The following is a 13893-nucleotide window of genomic DNA, read 5'->3' on the forward strand; positions in this document are numbered from 1 at the left end:
GATAATCGAGTCCGACCTGTATTAGGATTAAAGCTAAATTAACGTTAGGAAATTGCTCAAACTGGAAAAAGAAAGATTATTGCTTTTCAACCATGCCTGTGTCCCTAGTGAGAATAACACTTTTCATTCAGAGACTTAAATGAGTTTTCCTATAAACCAACGTAGAAGCCGCGAAACCGGCGAGCAATTACTCTGTCGCGCTTCTACATACAATAGGGGCAGCAAAAATCACAAGAATGGTTAAAAAGCTGTAAATTTTTTAGGGCAACTATTTTTAGCTCAAGGGCAACATTTTTTTTTTGCTTCTGTTGATTAGTGTTATCTATAAATATGGTATGGTAATAAGCAAGTTTTTAATAAATTCATAACACAAGTTATGAGAATTGAACAAACAAAATATGATGAAGCACGAGATTCACGGCATACCTACAATTGTTTTAGATTATTGAATTTGAGTAATATTCAACAAGGTGTTGAGAACTTGTAGTATTTTTAATAAACACGTTTATCAAAATTCGATGTTATGTTCAAATATTAGGCATGCAAACTTAAATTGAGTGTGCTATTCAGAAAATCTCAACGAGGCAACAAAACGAAAATGTACATTTAGTTCTAAAAACTTCAGGCTAAAAACAGCAATATCTGAAGTCAATAAAATATTCAACATAAACCTAAGTTTTTACATTTGTATTTTTTATTTCAGTCATATGCATTTATATGCATGATCAAAAAGCAACATGTCCCACTTGCCCAGTACTTTTATTTCGATTTTGCCATAGGCGCGTGAAGAACTGGCAGGCATTCTTGTAGTTAATCATTGTGTCACAAATACGTTGACCGTAAAATACTGCCTACTACAGACATAATGACGCGCAGGGAAATGAAATAAAATTAGGTGTAATTCTGCCGGCAATGATTCGAAAACTTACCAAATTCTTAAAAAAAACCCTGAGATGAGAATCCTTTTCTCGTTATGCACGTGAAAAACAGTAGCAAAACGTTTAGAAAACAGTAAATTTCTTGTATGCAAATATTCTAGAGGGTCACATTTTTCAAGTAGAGGTTCTTGTGATGAATTCGTTAGTTTAAATGCCGTAAAGAATAGATTCGATCCTTTTATCACTTTGGTAGTATTGCATTTAATGCAATTCAATCACATTTGCACTATTTTTTGGTATCGGCAAGCCTATATTACTTCCTTTTTAACCTCTCTGAATTCAGGTATACAAACTGTCACCACCCTTTATTGAGCCATCTTTATTTTTATTTATTTTTTTTTCTGAAATCCAGCTACGACCGATAATTTCACTATTCATTCAGCAGATCAATGGAAAATATTATACCAACATCTTTGTCACAAACACATCCTTTTCCACAGACAGAAAACACTTCCGAAGTTCCGAAGCACTTGAATATACCATTTGTATTCACAGACACAATAATAACTCTACACAAATACGTATGCAATTCGCATTGATCAAAATTCTTTCTGTCACTCACACAAATCGCTCGTTTCCACTCTCCGTGTTCTCATTCGATCTCTGCGACTATTGAAGTTGTGTTGCTGGATTTGTATCTGGGGGATCATTCGGCCACTAAATGCAATCTAACTTTTCTTCCGACTTTCTTCAATCCAATGAAAACATTGAGCAATTTTCACGCTTTTAAACGCATTCTTACCACCCACGAGTAGCTGAGTTTTATTTAGCTTAACGTTGGCTGCACTTTGACTAAACACAGTCCACAAATTTCACTCTGCAATCATAGAAAATCGCTGATAAATTATGTTATGAAAAAAACATCAATTATTATTCCAAACCCAGCACTCAAAGTGACGCGTTAAACTGTGTTGTAACAAAAATGGCTACCCTTAAAAGCTGTTCCTCTGATTGTGCTGTGAGCTGAACTCTCTATAGTCCACACACAATTCACAGCTCAGCTAGCAGTACCTTCTTGCTACTACGGCTGTGGCACTGGCACCCATACAGCTAAAACTATTCTCGAGTTTAATTCAATACACAGTGGGCTAGGGAGAAGCGAATAATACAGACAGGTATTGTACAGTGCGGACGGACTGGGTATTTTAATATTTCGCCACTCTGCAAAAAATGTATATTGTGCAGTGTTTTTTTTTTCAAATGTTACTAGTGTAAGGCTTGAGAAAATTCAATTGAAATTCGATTTTTTCCTTTATTAGCAAGTTTTTTTTTATCAACAACTGTTCTGCTTTTTCGACTTCGTATTTCTAAAACTGGCTTATTACTTGCTGTTTATCTCAAGATTGTTTTTTCATCTTTGGGACCATCCATTAATGATGTCACGCGTTTAGGGGGAAGGGGATTTCGATTATTGTAACATTTAGTGACATATGGGGGGTTAGCTTGAGTGTGACATCACATCACATTCCAACTCAAAAACAAATGAATAAAAAAGTCACTTACCTAACCACACAGGGTGAGGAAAAATTATCCGTGTTCAATGTTTTAGTCATAACTTTATTCTTTCAATATTAAACAACAAATTATTTATACAAAATGTAGATACTTAGCATGGTTTGATGTTTACATCAAAAACTGACGGTCATTTTGGTGGTTATGAAATTGCTCCACAGTGAAAATTTTCTCATCGGTGAATGAAATTGTGCGATGGCGTCCTTCGATAAATTCTCTCAACAGAAAAAACTGTGCACGCTCCATCCAAGTGTTTCATCAATTGGATATGAAAATGACTCTGCATTGTTATTTGAAGAATTTTTTGTATTGAATTCAATGATTTTTCACTTCGTTTTTCCAGCACAAGATCACAGAGATTCTGATGAAAGCATCCTTACGCTAGAGACAAGTATTTGTTTGCTAAAACATCAATAAATTATTGATTAAATTAAATTATTAAATTAATTTAATTCTTTGTTTGCTTTACAGGTTTCTTCAACAGAGAAGGAAAGTTCATATTTGGTGATGAATTTAAAATTTAAATTTTATAAATGAAACAAAGGTTACATTATATGCAATCATTTCCATGTAATACTGTTTTCATTTCAAAATCGAATAAAAATCATTTAAAGCTCGGTAAACATTCATTTGAGATTCAAAATCCAAACACTTTATGTGTAGGGTAACGGGGGTATTTTTACGCATTTTATCTGATAAACTCAATTAATATTAGAAAATTATGCATGCAACATTGAATAACACACCTAAGAATCATACTACACTATAATTTTCGGCGAAAAACTGGCTCTAGGTAGTGTTATTTTGGAATTAGTTTATACATATTCGAAGTCATGGCTGAGTCAACCCAAAGACAAGAGGAAGTGGTAATATACAAGTCAACGTCCGGAAGCTATTGCAACAAATATGTATGCTTTTGAAACAATTCGTTGTTTTAGTAACATCAATAAAATGTCATAGAAACAGTTTGTATACTCTAACATGTAGGAAAAAGTTGAAAAAGTGGTTATACGCATGGCCGAAATATGTTTGCCTCTTTCTGCAGCGAACATATTTTGGCCATGCCAAGTTTTGACATCTCTTTGTTTACCGTTCGGCCGTTTCACGTGAACAAAGAAGCAGCTTGTGACAATTTACAGGTAATTACTTCTTAATTTATCACATTTAACGATATGAAATTGGATGAGAATGTCTGTTAAACCGCTATAAGCCAAATCATTTCATTTTTAGATGCCTAAAATTTACAAAAAATCACAGCAGAAGGATGTTCTCCTCAAACCCACAATTTTTGCTCTAAAAATACTGATGATGATCTTAAATATAATTAGTCCGAACTATATCCATACACGTCTGTGGATATACAGGTGGGCCAAAGTAAAAATTTGGTGGACCAAAATATGTTTTTAGTACTTCGTAGAAATTTTGATATTTCTAGGATATTTTTCAATATATTGCATTGTTGAACGGTGTATATTAAAATAGACACTTAGCTTTTAACAATGGTATAATAGAGTAGGTATTTATGTTGAAAAATTGTGTTTGTTTTTAATGAACTGTGCGAAAACTTCCCAAAGTTGGCCAAAATACCCCCGTTACCCTATATATCATAACACGAGAATTGAAAGTTTTCCTTTTGGAAATGAGGTGTTGCACGATAAATAATTCTAAAGTGTTTCGCATATGAATTCTATATGTTTTGACCAGTAGGGCGAATTCAAGTGCAAAAAACTTTATAATGTGGTGTCGATTTTTTTCAGTGTAAGCTTATTTCAACATCTTTCAAATCTTAGTTATACACTGAAACAAAAAACACGGATAATTATTCCTCACCATGTAGAGTTCAACTAAGAACTATTTATGATATTTGCATAATTCATTCATAGTTCTACGATCCCTTTTTCTGTTAAGATTTACTTAAGATAAAATAAATGACTTTTTTTCGTTAAAAAAGCATAATGTTCGTATATTTTGCTTTACCGTGCAAGTTCGTTCATGAATGACAGCGTAATTTCATAAACATTTTATAGCGAATTTCTTTATTCCACTGTGTGCGGGCAAAACTGCCGAGGAATAATGAAACGTCATCGCCATTTAAGACGCAAGTAAGAAAGAGATGCCAGATAATTGTTTACGAACTTAGCACGTGCGGTGGTGGGTTGAAGCTGACAAATTTTACAGTTACGCTTCGGGCAGCACGGCAGGTCAAAACTGGGTCAAAATCGAGCGAATAAAGAAGGGTTTTGACAACAGTTAGTGCGCTTCCAGGTCAAAACGAGGTGATCTGGTGGAATAAAGAAATTCGCTATTAGTCTCTCTCAATCCTACAAAAATTGTGACAAAACGTAAATAAGAATGCTTGGCTATTGTAACAAGTGGAGAAGATTTGAATTGCGAATTGATTGAAGAATAGGAACTAAATATGGATGTTCTTTTAAAAATCAGCAATGCTGCTGCAGTTACTGCCTCGGCTTTCTATGGCGTCGATATGCGACTCCATCAACAGCATCTTTGGACGAAAGATTAAACACCTTTTCTAGTTTTCTTATAGGGTGATTGATCGTGGTTCGCGCTATGCAAAAACTGATCCTGGTTCGTGCTAATTATTCGATCATCGATATACTATTGAGGTAGTCAGCGATTTTGAATTGAATTACACTAAAGTCGCTTTTAACGCGGGGGATACGTGCCGCGTAAAAAAACCGCGTGAAAAAAACCGCGTAAATTCCGGAATCCGCGTAAAAAACCGCGTAAATTCCGGAGTCCGCGTAAAAAAACGCGTAAATTCCGGAATCCGCGTAAAAAAAAACCGCGTAAATTCCGGAATCCGCGTAAAAAAACCATCGTTAATTTTGCATTCCGAGTGAAGAGAAACCGAAATCCGGGCAAAAAAAATACCGCGTAAATTCCGGAATCCGCATAAAAAAAACCGCGTAAATTCCGGAATCCGCGTAAAAAAACCGCGGAAATTCCGGGCGTAAAAAACCCGCGTAAAAAAGCGACCTTAGTGTAATTTTCGAAGATTCTTCTATTTTTTAACAATATATACCTTTGATTTTTTGAAGAAAAAAAAAACTACTTCAATTAGTTCTGACAATTAAACTAATAAAAGATGTAAATTTGACTGCCAATGTCTCCACCGAAGCAGTCTGTTTAAACTTCTCTACAGGATTTTAGCCCATGATGTAAACATTCAAATTAATTTTAAAACATCGATCCATCTATATTTTACCAGTATTGAAACTTTTTATCATAGAAAAAAATCTCGGATTGTGAACTATTTTAATAGAACAATATTAGTTTTTTGATCCTGGTTCGCACTGCAAATGTTCATGGTTCGTCCTAGCAGTTTCACGAAATCACCGCTAGAGGCAGTGCGCATTGTTTTTTCGCTACGAGTCCTAGCAAAAACGTCGTGAAACAATCGAAACAAGCCGTCGGAATTTTTCTATAAAACATAGGAATTGGACGAAAAACCAATAATTTAACTAGCATTTTTGCTATTGGTTTGATTGGTTTCTGAAACAAGACTCATTTTTTAAAAGCTTTTCAATGTTATTTTGGGAAGGTATTGATAATTACTTATATTTTTAGAGTCAAAACGGTTTTTTTGTTCGGTGTGACGTCTTCAACAAAGTTGTAGATAATAATTTTTTCTCTCCTAAATGTATACACTTTAACAATTTTTTTTTGAAGCAAACTTCAAAGAAAAATTTAAAAAATATTATTAATAAGAGCTCGTTTTTTTTAAATTTATTTTTTTTATGAAAACTGCAAAAAGTTTCCTAAACATTGAGGACCTTCCGATCTATATTTTTTACATTTTACAATTTTTTTTACAGGCTCTACTTCTTTGGAAGGACAAAGACACTATGCCAATGAAACAAACTGTTTTGGCTGTGAAAACTTTTTATTCACAAACAGAGCGAAATAGTCCGAATACTAATTATGCAGAAATTTCTTTCACACTGCTAAGTAGAAAAATTAAGAATATAACTGCATTTTGCACCGAAGTTCGTTCACATTACTTGTATTCCTTCAATCTGCAATGCTCTTCTAGTTTTCATAAAAACGAACTAAGATCATAAATGACGCGAACCACGATCAATATGGCACGAACCAAGATCAGGATTTCGCATGCATTAAAACTTGTGTCATTAATGTTTTCTAGGTGTTTTTCAAGTCAACAATTTTCTTCAGTTATTCAGTTATTCAATCTAAATTTGAGTTGAAAAGTATTGAAGTTTTGGGAAAATCTTGCATTTATTCCTAGGGTGCCGTGAGAAACAATGAGACAGGTACGAACCACGATGAATCACCCTATAATAATCTTGTTTTCCTTTTAGTTTCAGTTTTTCTTTCAGTAAAATCGTTCTTATTTAGAAAAAATCCAATTTTAACAAATTTTTCAATTTTGAATCAATTATTACCAAAGAAGGTGGAGAGGGGGGGGGCTATAAAAACGTGAAGTAATTAAGGGAGGGAAGGTCAAGGAAGTTGTGACAATTTGTGACAACGGAGAGGGGGGGAGTTGATTTTTTCCAAATTTTGCGTGACATCATTGATGGATGGTCCCTTTCTTTTTTCCTCAAAAAAAAAAACATTCCAAAGTGACCTAATATAAACAATAAATCATGAGAAAAAGCACTCACTGACTGGAACAAAGTGAGCTGCTCACCTCGTCTTCTGTAACAGACCCCGTATTTCACATATTTACAATTACTGGTTACTCCCAGTCGTAGGCGAAAACGAAACACTGCAGTATCTTTTTGGCAAATCCTCAGAACTCGGTCTCTAGTCCCTAGCGACTGCGAGTACCGGAATACCACAAAACTAACTTCGAACAAGTCAAACGTAGACTACGCATAATAAATTGGCGTAGTATAATTTGTAAAGAAGGAAATGTAAACGAAGAAGTACCAAAATTTTGTGAAATAATTAATCAAATTATATCAGAAAATGTACCACTAAAAAAAAAAGAAGACGTACGAGCACCAACAAATATCCCGTGTGGTTTAATCCACAATTGAAGAACCTAAAAAATAAAAAACAAAAAGCACATAAAATATACAAAAAGACAACAATAGCGAAAATCTTTAAAATTACCAAGAAATTTGCTGTCAACTTGACGCAGCCATTAAAATTGCACATGAAGAACATAACCGTAAAATCGAACATCAAATCAAGTCTTGCCCTAAGAACTTCTTCAATTACGTAAAAACCAAACTAGAAAGTAACAACTTTCCATCACGAATGCATCTTGACAGTAATGTAGGACATACTAGTAATGAAACATGTAGTCTTTTCGCCACTTTTTTTCAAGAAATATACACCACATTTGAAGAAACAGACCGCGACCGCGAATATTTCTCGTATTTTGCTGAATATTCGAATTCTTTATCTGTCAATCAAATATCTGAATTCGAAATTCAGAACGCACTTAAAAATTTAGACGCTACGAAAGGTCCTGGACCTGACAAAATAGCTCCAATTTTTCTCAAAAACTTGGCGGAAGAACTATCTACACCTTTACTATACCTCTTTAATATGTCTCTGAAGAATGGAATTTCTCCAGAACTCTGGAAAACCTCATATTTAGTGCCGATTTTCAAATCTGGCGCTAAATCTGACATTCGTAATTATCGTGGAATTGCCATTGTTTCATGCATTCCAAAATTATTTGAATCAATAATTAATGAAAAAATCTTTCAGCAAACCAAATTACAACTCAACAACACGGCTTTTATAAAGGCCGATCAACTACCACAAATCTTTTGGAATTCATAACTTTCACTTTGACTGCAATGAACAACGGAACACAGAATCGACATATTGCTCTTCAAGCTCGAAAAATACGGAATGGAAACAAAATTTTTGGAATGGCTGCAGTCATACTTAACAAAACGAACACAAATAGTCCGCTTTCAAAATTCCTTTTCAAACCCAATAGAAGTAACTTCCGGGGTTCCTTAAGGTTCTCACCTGGGCCCTCTTCTTTTTATATTATACGTGAATGACATTTCCTTTCTTCTTAAATCAATACATGTGCTTATATATGCTGACGACATAAAGCTCTTTATAGAAATAATCAATGCAGAAGACTTCGAAATACAGAACTCGTTCGATTTTGGCACGTTTCGTTTTTGGCACGGTTCAATTTTGGCAACATAAAAACTTTGGACGTGTTGCCACCAACAACCATTCAAGCGTGGAATTTAATTTTCGCTTCAGTCTGGTAGACATTGGACAACACTGTTCGGATTGGTTATATAATTGGCTATTGCATTTTCTCTTCAGTCCGGTAAGCATCATAAAAAAATTAAATTTGGACGTGTTGCCAAAATCGAACATGGCCTGTATTCCAGAATGAAATTAATGTATTCTACACTTGGTGCAACAAAAGTCTATTACAACTCAATATTAAAAAAATGTAATTCAATAGCTTTTAGCAGAAAAAACAGTAACACCACCAACAGACATTTTCTTAGGAAACCAACCAGTAGAAAAATGCAAAATCGTAAGGGACCTAGGCGTAGTCTTAGACTCTAAACTTACATTCATACACATTATAACACAATAATCAACAAAGCAAATAGTATGCTGGGCTTTATAAAACGCTTCGGCCATAATTTCCAAGACCCATACACAATTTACCACGCAATTTACGAGCGAGCGAAAACAGTTGTAATATTTGAACAAAGAGAACCATACAACAAACCTGTGCTGACAATTTAGAATTCACATGTTTCGTTCAGTCGCTGTTTAAATCCTAGCCAGCTGATAGGTAAATTCATCTCATACAAAGCCACTACACATTACCTTAGCGTGGGTCCCTTCTCACTGCTCGATACCGGGTAATGAGAAAGCGGACTCTTTGGCTAAGGTGAGCGCAACAAACGGTGATATTTATGAAAGACCAATTGCCTTTAATGAATTTTTCGCATTTGTACGTCAGAATACGATCATCAGTTGGCAAAATTTTTGGACCAAGGGGGAACTGGGAAGGTGGTTACATTCCATAATCCCCAAGGTGTCGACGAACCCGTGGTTCAAGGGGTTGGATGTAGGTCGGGATTTCATTTGCGTGATGTCCCGGCTTATTTCCAATCACTATAGATTTGACGCGCATCTCCGTCGTGTTGGGCTCGGGGAAAGTGGTATCTGTGCCTGTGGTGAAGGTTATCACGACATAGAGCACGTTGTTTGGTCATGCCCTGTACACCGTGATGCCAGGTCTAGATTAATAGCTTCCCTGCAGGCCGAAGGTAGGCAGCCGGCTGTTCCTGTTCGTGATGTCTTGGCGAGCCGTGACCTATCCTACATGTCCCTTATATACGTTTTCCTGAAATCCATCCACGCCCCAGTTTAGTCCTATCCCCTTCCGCCTACATCCAACCAAACGACAAGAACACGTTAAGACCCCGGATCCGGAAACAGCAATCAGACCCGCACGATACTCTCAAGGCCCGATGGAAACAACCCAATATGCCAGTCCGTAATATCTTGGCCCAACGCGGAACAAATTTAATATGCTGCTTACCTATGGCAATGAAAACCATCAAACAGCAAACCTGTGCTTTTAATGCAAAATATTCTAGCTTTAAGTTAGATTTAGTTTCAGCTCGTAGTCGGCAGCGAGGATAAAAAATTTGCTTTTAGTTATTAAGATACTTTAGAAAGTAAGCTACCAGATATAATTGGCGCCGTTAAACATTGAATTGTATTTGTGCCGTGTCAAATAAACTATAGATGAAAGCCACTACACCCTGTTTAGTTCTTCTTTTGAACCACTTGTTTATCGTTACTGTCCAGATAATCGTAGGTCAACTTGGCTAGCAAAAGACCAGAAATTAAACCCAATGTAGTGGCCAATGCTTGGTTACGTGGGATGGCACTTCGCAACACGGCCCAAACTTATATCGAACCGAAGCTGAAAAGCACAGACCCATAAACGCTGTAAGCAACCCTACGTTGATTTGGATCTACTGCCAGATGTGGCCTGCTGTACAAGTACAACGTGGTTCCAAACAGGGTGTGTACCAGAAGAAAATTCGTAACATCTCGTTTCGGTAGAAATCTGATTGCAATGGACGGGTTCATAACGTTGACTGAAAGAGCGGCATAGCTGGCCATACTCTGCAGGGGGAAATAGTAGTAAAGGATGTTCTCTTTGGTCAGAGGCTTCGGGTTGAAGTTCTTTAGAAATGATTGGTTAACATCGGTCATCTTGATTTAGTCTTGCTGCGTGCAACAAATCACAATTTTTTAGAAAATCGAAATTATGTTCCGGATTAAAAATTCACAATCAAACTATTATATATTACCAGGGGCGACTCGTCCATAGGTGCAACCTGTGCAATGCACATGGGGATGTCAGGCAAAAAATGAATCTAAAATCCAAATTCATGCTCTTATTTTCTTGTTATTTAGTTTTATTTTCAAATAGTAACAAAGGGAATTACTTGCTTTTATTCGCGGATAAAATTGTAATTACTTCCCCAAACTCTGATTTTCAGAATTTCTAGTTGAACAGGTAGGTTCAACAGCCACGAGTCGCCCCTGTATATTACATACGTCCGACCAATTCTGGAAAATTGTAGCATTGTATGGAATCCCTATATTGTAACACATGAAAAACGCATTGAATCTGTCCAAAAACAATTTCTTTTGTACGCGCTTCGTAAGCTAAATTGGACAGCATTTTTCTTACCATCGTATGAAGCACGCTACATGCTTATAGACATACAAGCACTTAAAAAACGCCGCGAACTTTCAATGCTTTACTTTATCAATGACATTATTTCTCAACGCGTGCAATCATCTAAATTATTATCGCAACTCAATTTTATGCACCCAGTCGTCAATTAGGAAATCGTAAAATATTTTCGGAAAGCTCTCACAGAACTAACTACTCAAAAAATGGCCCAATAAATCGCATGATGCGTCACTATAATCAGCACTGCGAAAATATCGACATCACTATGGGCAGAAATCAAATCAAAAAACGACTAAAGGTATGTTTAGACTATCTGATTTTTTCATCAGATTCGAGCTGATTGCTCGAAAATATATCGAATGCAATGTTGGTTTACGTTTACACCTATTCGATATTTGATTCGACATGCCGTTCGATTTGTCGAAGGGAATAGGAACGTTTCTATTTTTCGTTCGACTCCAAGAACATAGCAACCTTTGAATTTTTTTAGTTTTTTGTTTTGGCTTTCCATAACAAACATCATTTTCGTTTTTTGTGTCCTGGCAAATATTCAAATGGAGGAAAAATGACATTTATTTGGCAGTTCTTCCTCTCGACTTGTGCAAGCAGTGTGAACACCGCCATACAAACGGGTTTGACAAAGTATGTCGAACGGTAAATCGAGCAGACTACCGATTTCTGCCGTAGTCAAAATCAGACCGACATGTCTAATAGTCTAAACGTACCTTTAGTATACAATACAGTCGCCGTTCGATAACTGCAAGACTTTTCACTGCAACGCTTTTTAACTGCAAGACTGATAACTGCAACAACTTTGCAGTGCAAAGTCATATTTGACATTGAAGTGACAGATCTGGCGGGGGGATTCTAAATGCATTCAAAAATGAAAATTGTTGAATCTCTAGAAACATTCAAAAAGAACTCTTTCATTTCTCTCGATTTTTTTTCAATTTCGTTTACTTGTTGTCTCTTCATTCTAGATGGGATATTATAGATCTCCACTATCAATCAATGAAGCAAAATCACCATGTTATGTGTTTCATTTTACGTAACCACTATAAGAGAAAAAAATATCCCTTGTGCATTGTTTGGCTAGCTTTCACTACTCAGCGAGGCAGTTCTTAGTAGATCACAAACAATATTTTGTGACCTAGCGTTAAATAGACCATTTTACAAGCTGACAGGTGTCACGGATCCTGCTGACATTGATGTTGCTTTTACTTGCGTTATATCAGCGGTTCCGAACTTTCTGTCAAAATTTTATTCATGAATTGAGTTCAGAAACGTCTCGTAAAATGGTCTATTGTAGTCATGAACTTTATCTTCGCCTACATATTGATTATGTAAAGTAGTTACTAAAACGCAATAAATTATGATGCGGAAATATGAATATCATCGTTTCTGAGGAGCTTTTTGAAAAAAACTGTTTTGCCATAATATTACAGTTTCAAAAATTAAAATACGCATTTGGGGCGAATCATTTTTTTTTTGAAAGAGAGCCTCTATTGTTTTATACTAGTACGCTTTAAATATGTCAAATGAACATAACAGCGCGAGCTACCTCGGTTTTAGTCCTGAAAAAGCAGAAAAGTTATTTAACACGGACGCTGAATGAAACTGATTGACGAGTGCTCGGAGTCTTTGAGCGTAAAGTTCTGCGATCGATACTTGGCGGTAAACTAGAAGATGGAGTGTGGCGCAGACGCATGAGCCACGAGTTGTACCAGGTATACAAACATGCTGGTATAGTGAAGGTAATACAGCGGGGCTGAAGCCTTTCAGTGGGCTGGACATGAATGCCTGACGTGAGAGCCGCCAAAACTATCTTTAGTAGAGAACCAGGAAGAGGCCGTCGACTCCGTGGAATGCCTGGCACGCGGTGGATGTGCGCGATGGAAGAAGATGCACGATCTGTTGGTGTACGAGAAGACTGGAGAACGGCTGCCCAAGACAGAAGAAGCTGAACATCTCTGATTCGTTCGGCCCTAGACCGGTGAACGGTCCGTTAGCCAACAAAGTAAAGTAAGTAAGCACTACTAAATGTTATATTGAAAAAAAAAAGTCCATTTAAATGGGCAGATAGAAGTAAAGTGTCTTTAACAAAGTTGGTTTTCACAGAATTTACCGAACAAAGCGAAATTTTATATGCAGAAACGAAAAAAAGTTCATTCGTTTCTCAATGTTTAGTGGATTAATTACAAAATTGCAACATCTATTAAATGGAGAATAATTGATAGATCAACTTTGAAGAAGGCTCTAAAGTCATTTTTTGGGTCAAAATAATTTCGATCACGTTTTTGCAGCTTCGGAAACAGTGTGCAGCGTTGCGTTTTAGACTTTTATATATCCAGACTTCGAAATTATTTATATCATTGATCTTGTAATAATATTTCTCAACATAAATAGAACAGACAGAAAAAAGCCGAAATAACATCACCAAACGAAAGACAGTGTGCATATCTTTGATGCGCGAGTGTCGTTTGACCATCCTAGTGTCGTTTGACATTCCTACGAGCGAAAGCCGACTGTGACGCACGCTAAGGAAGCGAAATCAAATGAAAATGGTAACTGTTTACAAGCCTAGTCTTGTCAGAAAGTTATGACAAGAAGAAAACTGGTCGAAAACGATCCATTTGGGCTTTTGTTTTGAAGGTGAAACGGTGTTGAAGCCACAAATGGGCGACTTCGAGCAAACATTTCGAACTTTTAAAAGCACAATATTTGGAAATA

General features: G+C 36.2%; 1 protein-coding gene across 4 annotated transcripts in view; it reads right to left on the reverse strand.

Annotated features, from left to right (window-relative positions):
* Positions 1 to 13893, reverse strand: part of LOC129726997 (zinc finger protein 609) — an 85536-nt gene that overhangs the window by 62428 nt on the left and 9215 nt on the right. Inside the window, exon 1 of one of the 4 annotated variants that reach the window (XM_055684328.1) lies at positions 930 to 1847. The exons of the other annotated variants lie outside the window; for them this stretch is intronic. The gene's annotated coding sequence lies outside the window, so the exon portion shown is untranslated. Of the gene's footprint in view, positions 1 to 929; positions 1848 to 13893 lie in introns of those variants that run through there. 4 annotated transcript variants of the gene reach the window in all.

The sequence above is a fragment of the Wyeomyia smithii genome, chromosome 3 (genome assembly GCF_029784165.1).
Source record: "Wyeomyia smithii strain HCP4-BCI-WySm-NY-G18 chromosome 3, ASM2978416v1, whole genome shotgun sequence".
NCBI lineage: Eukaryota > Metazoa > Arthropoda > Insecta > Diptera > Culicidae > Wyeomyia > Wyeomyia smithii.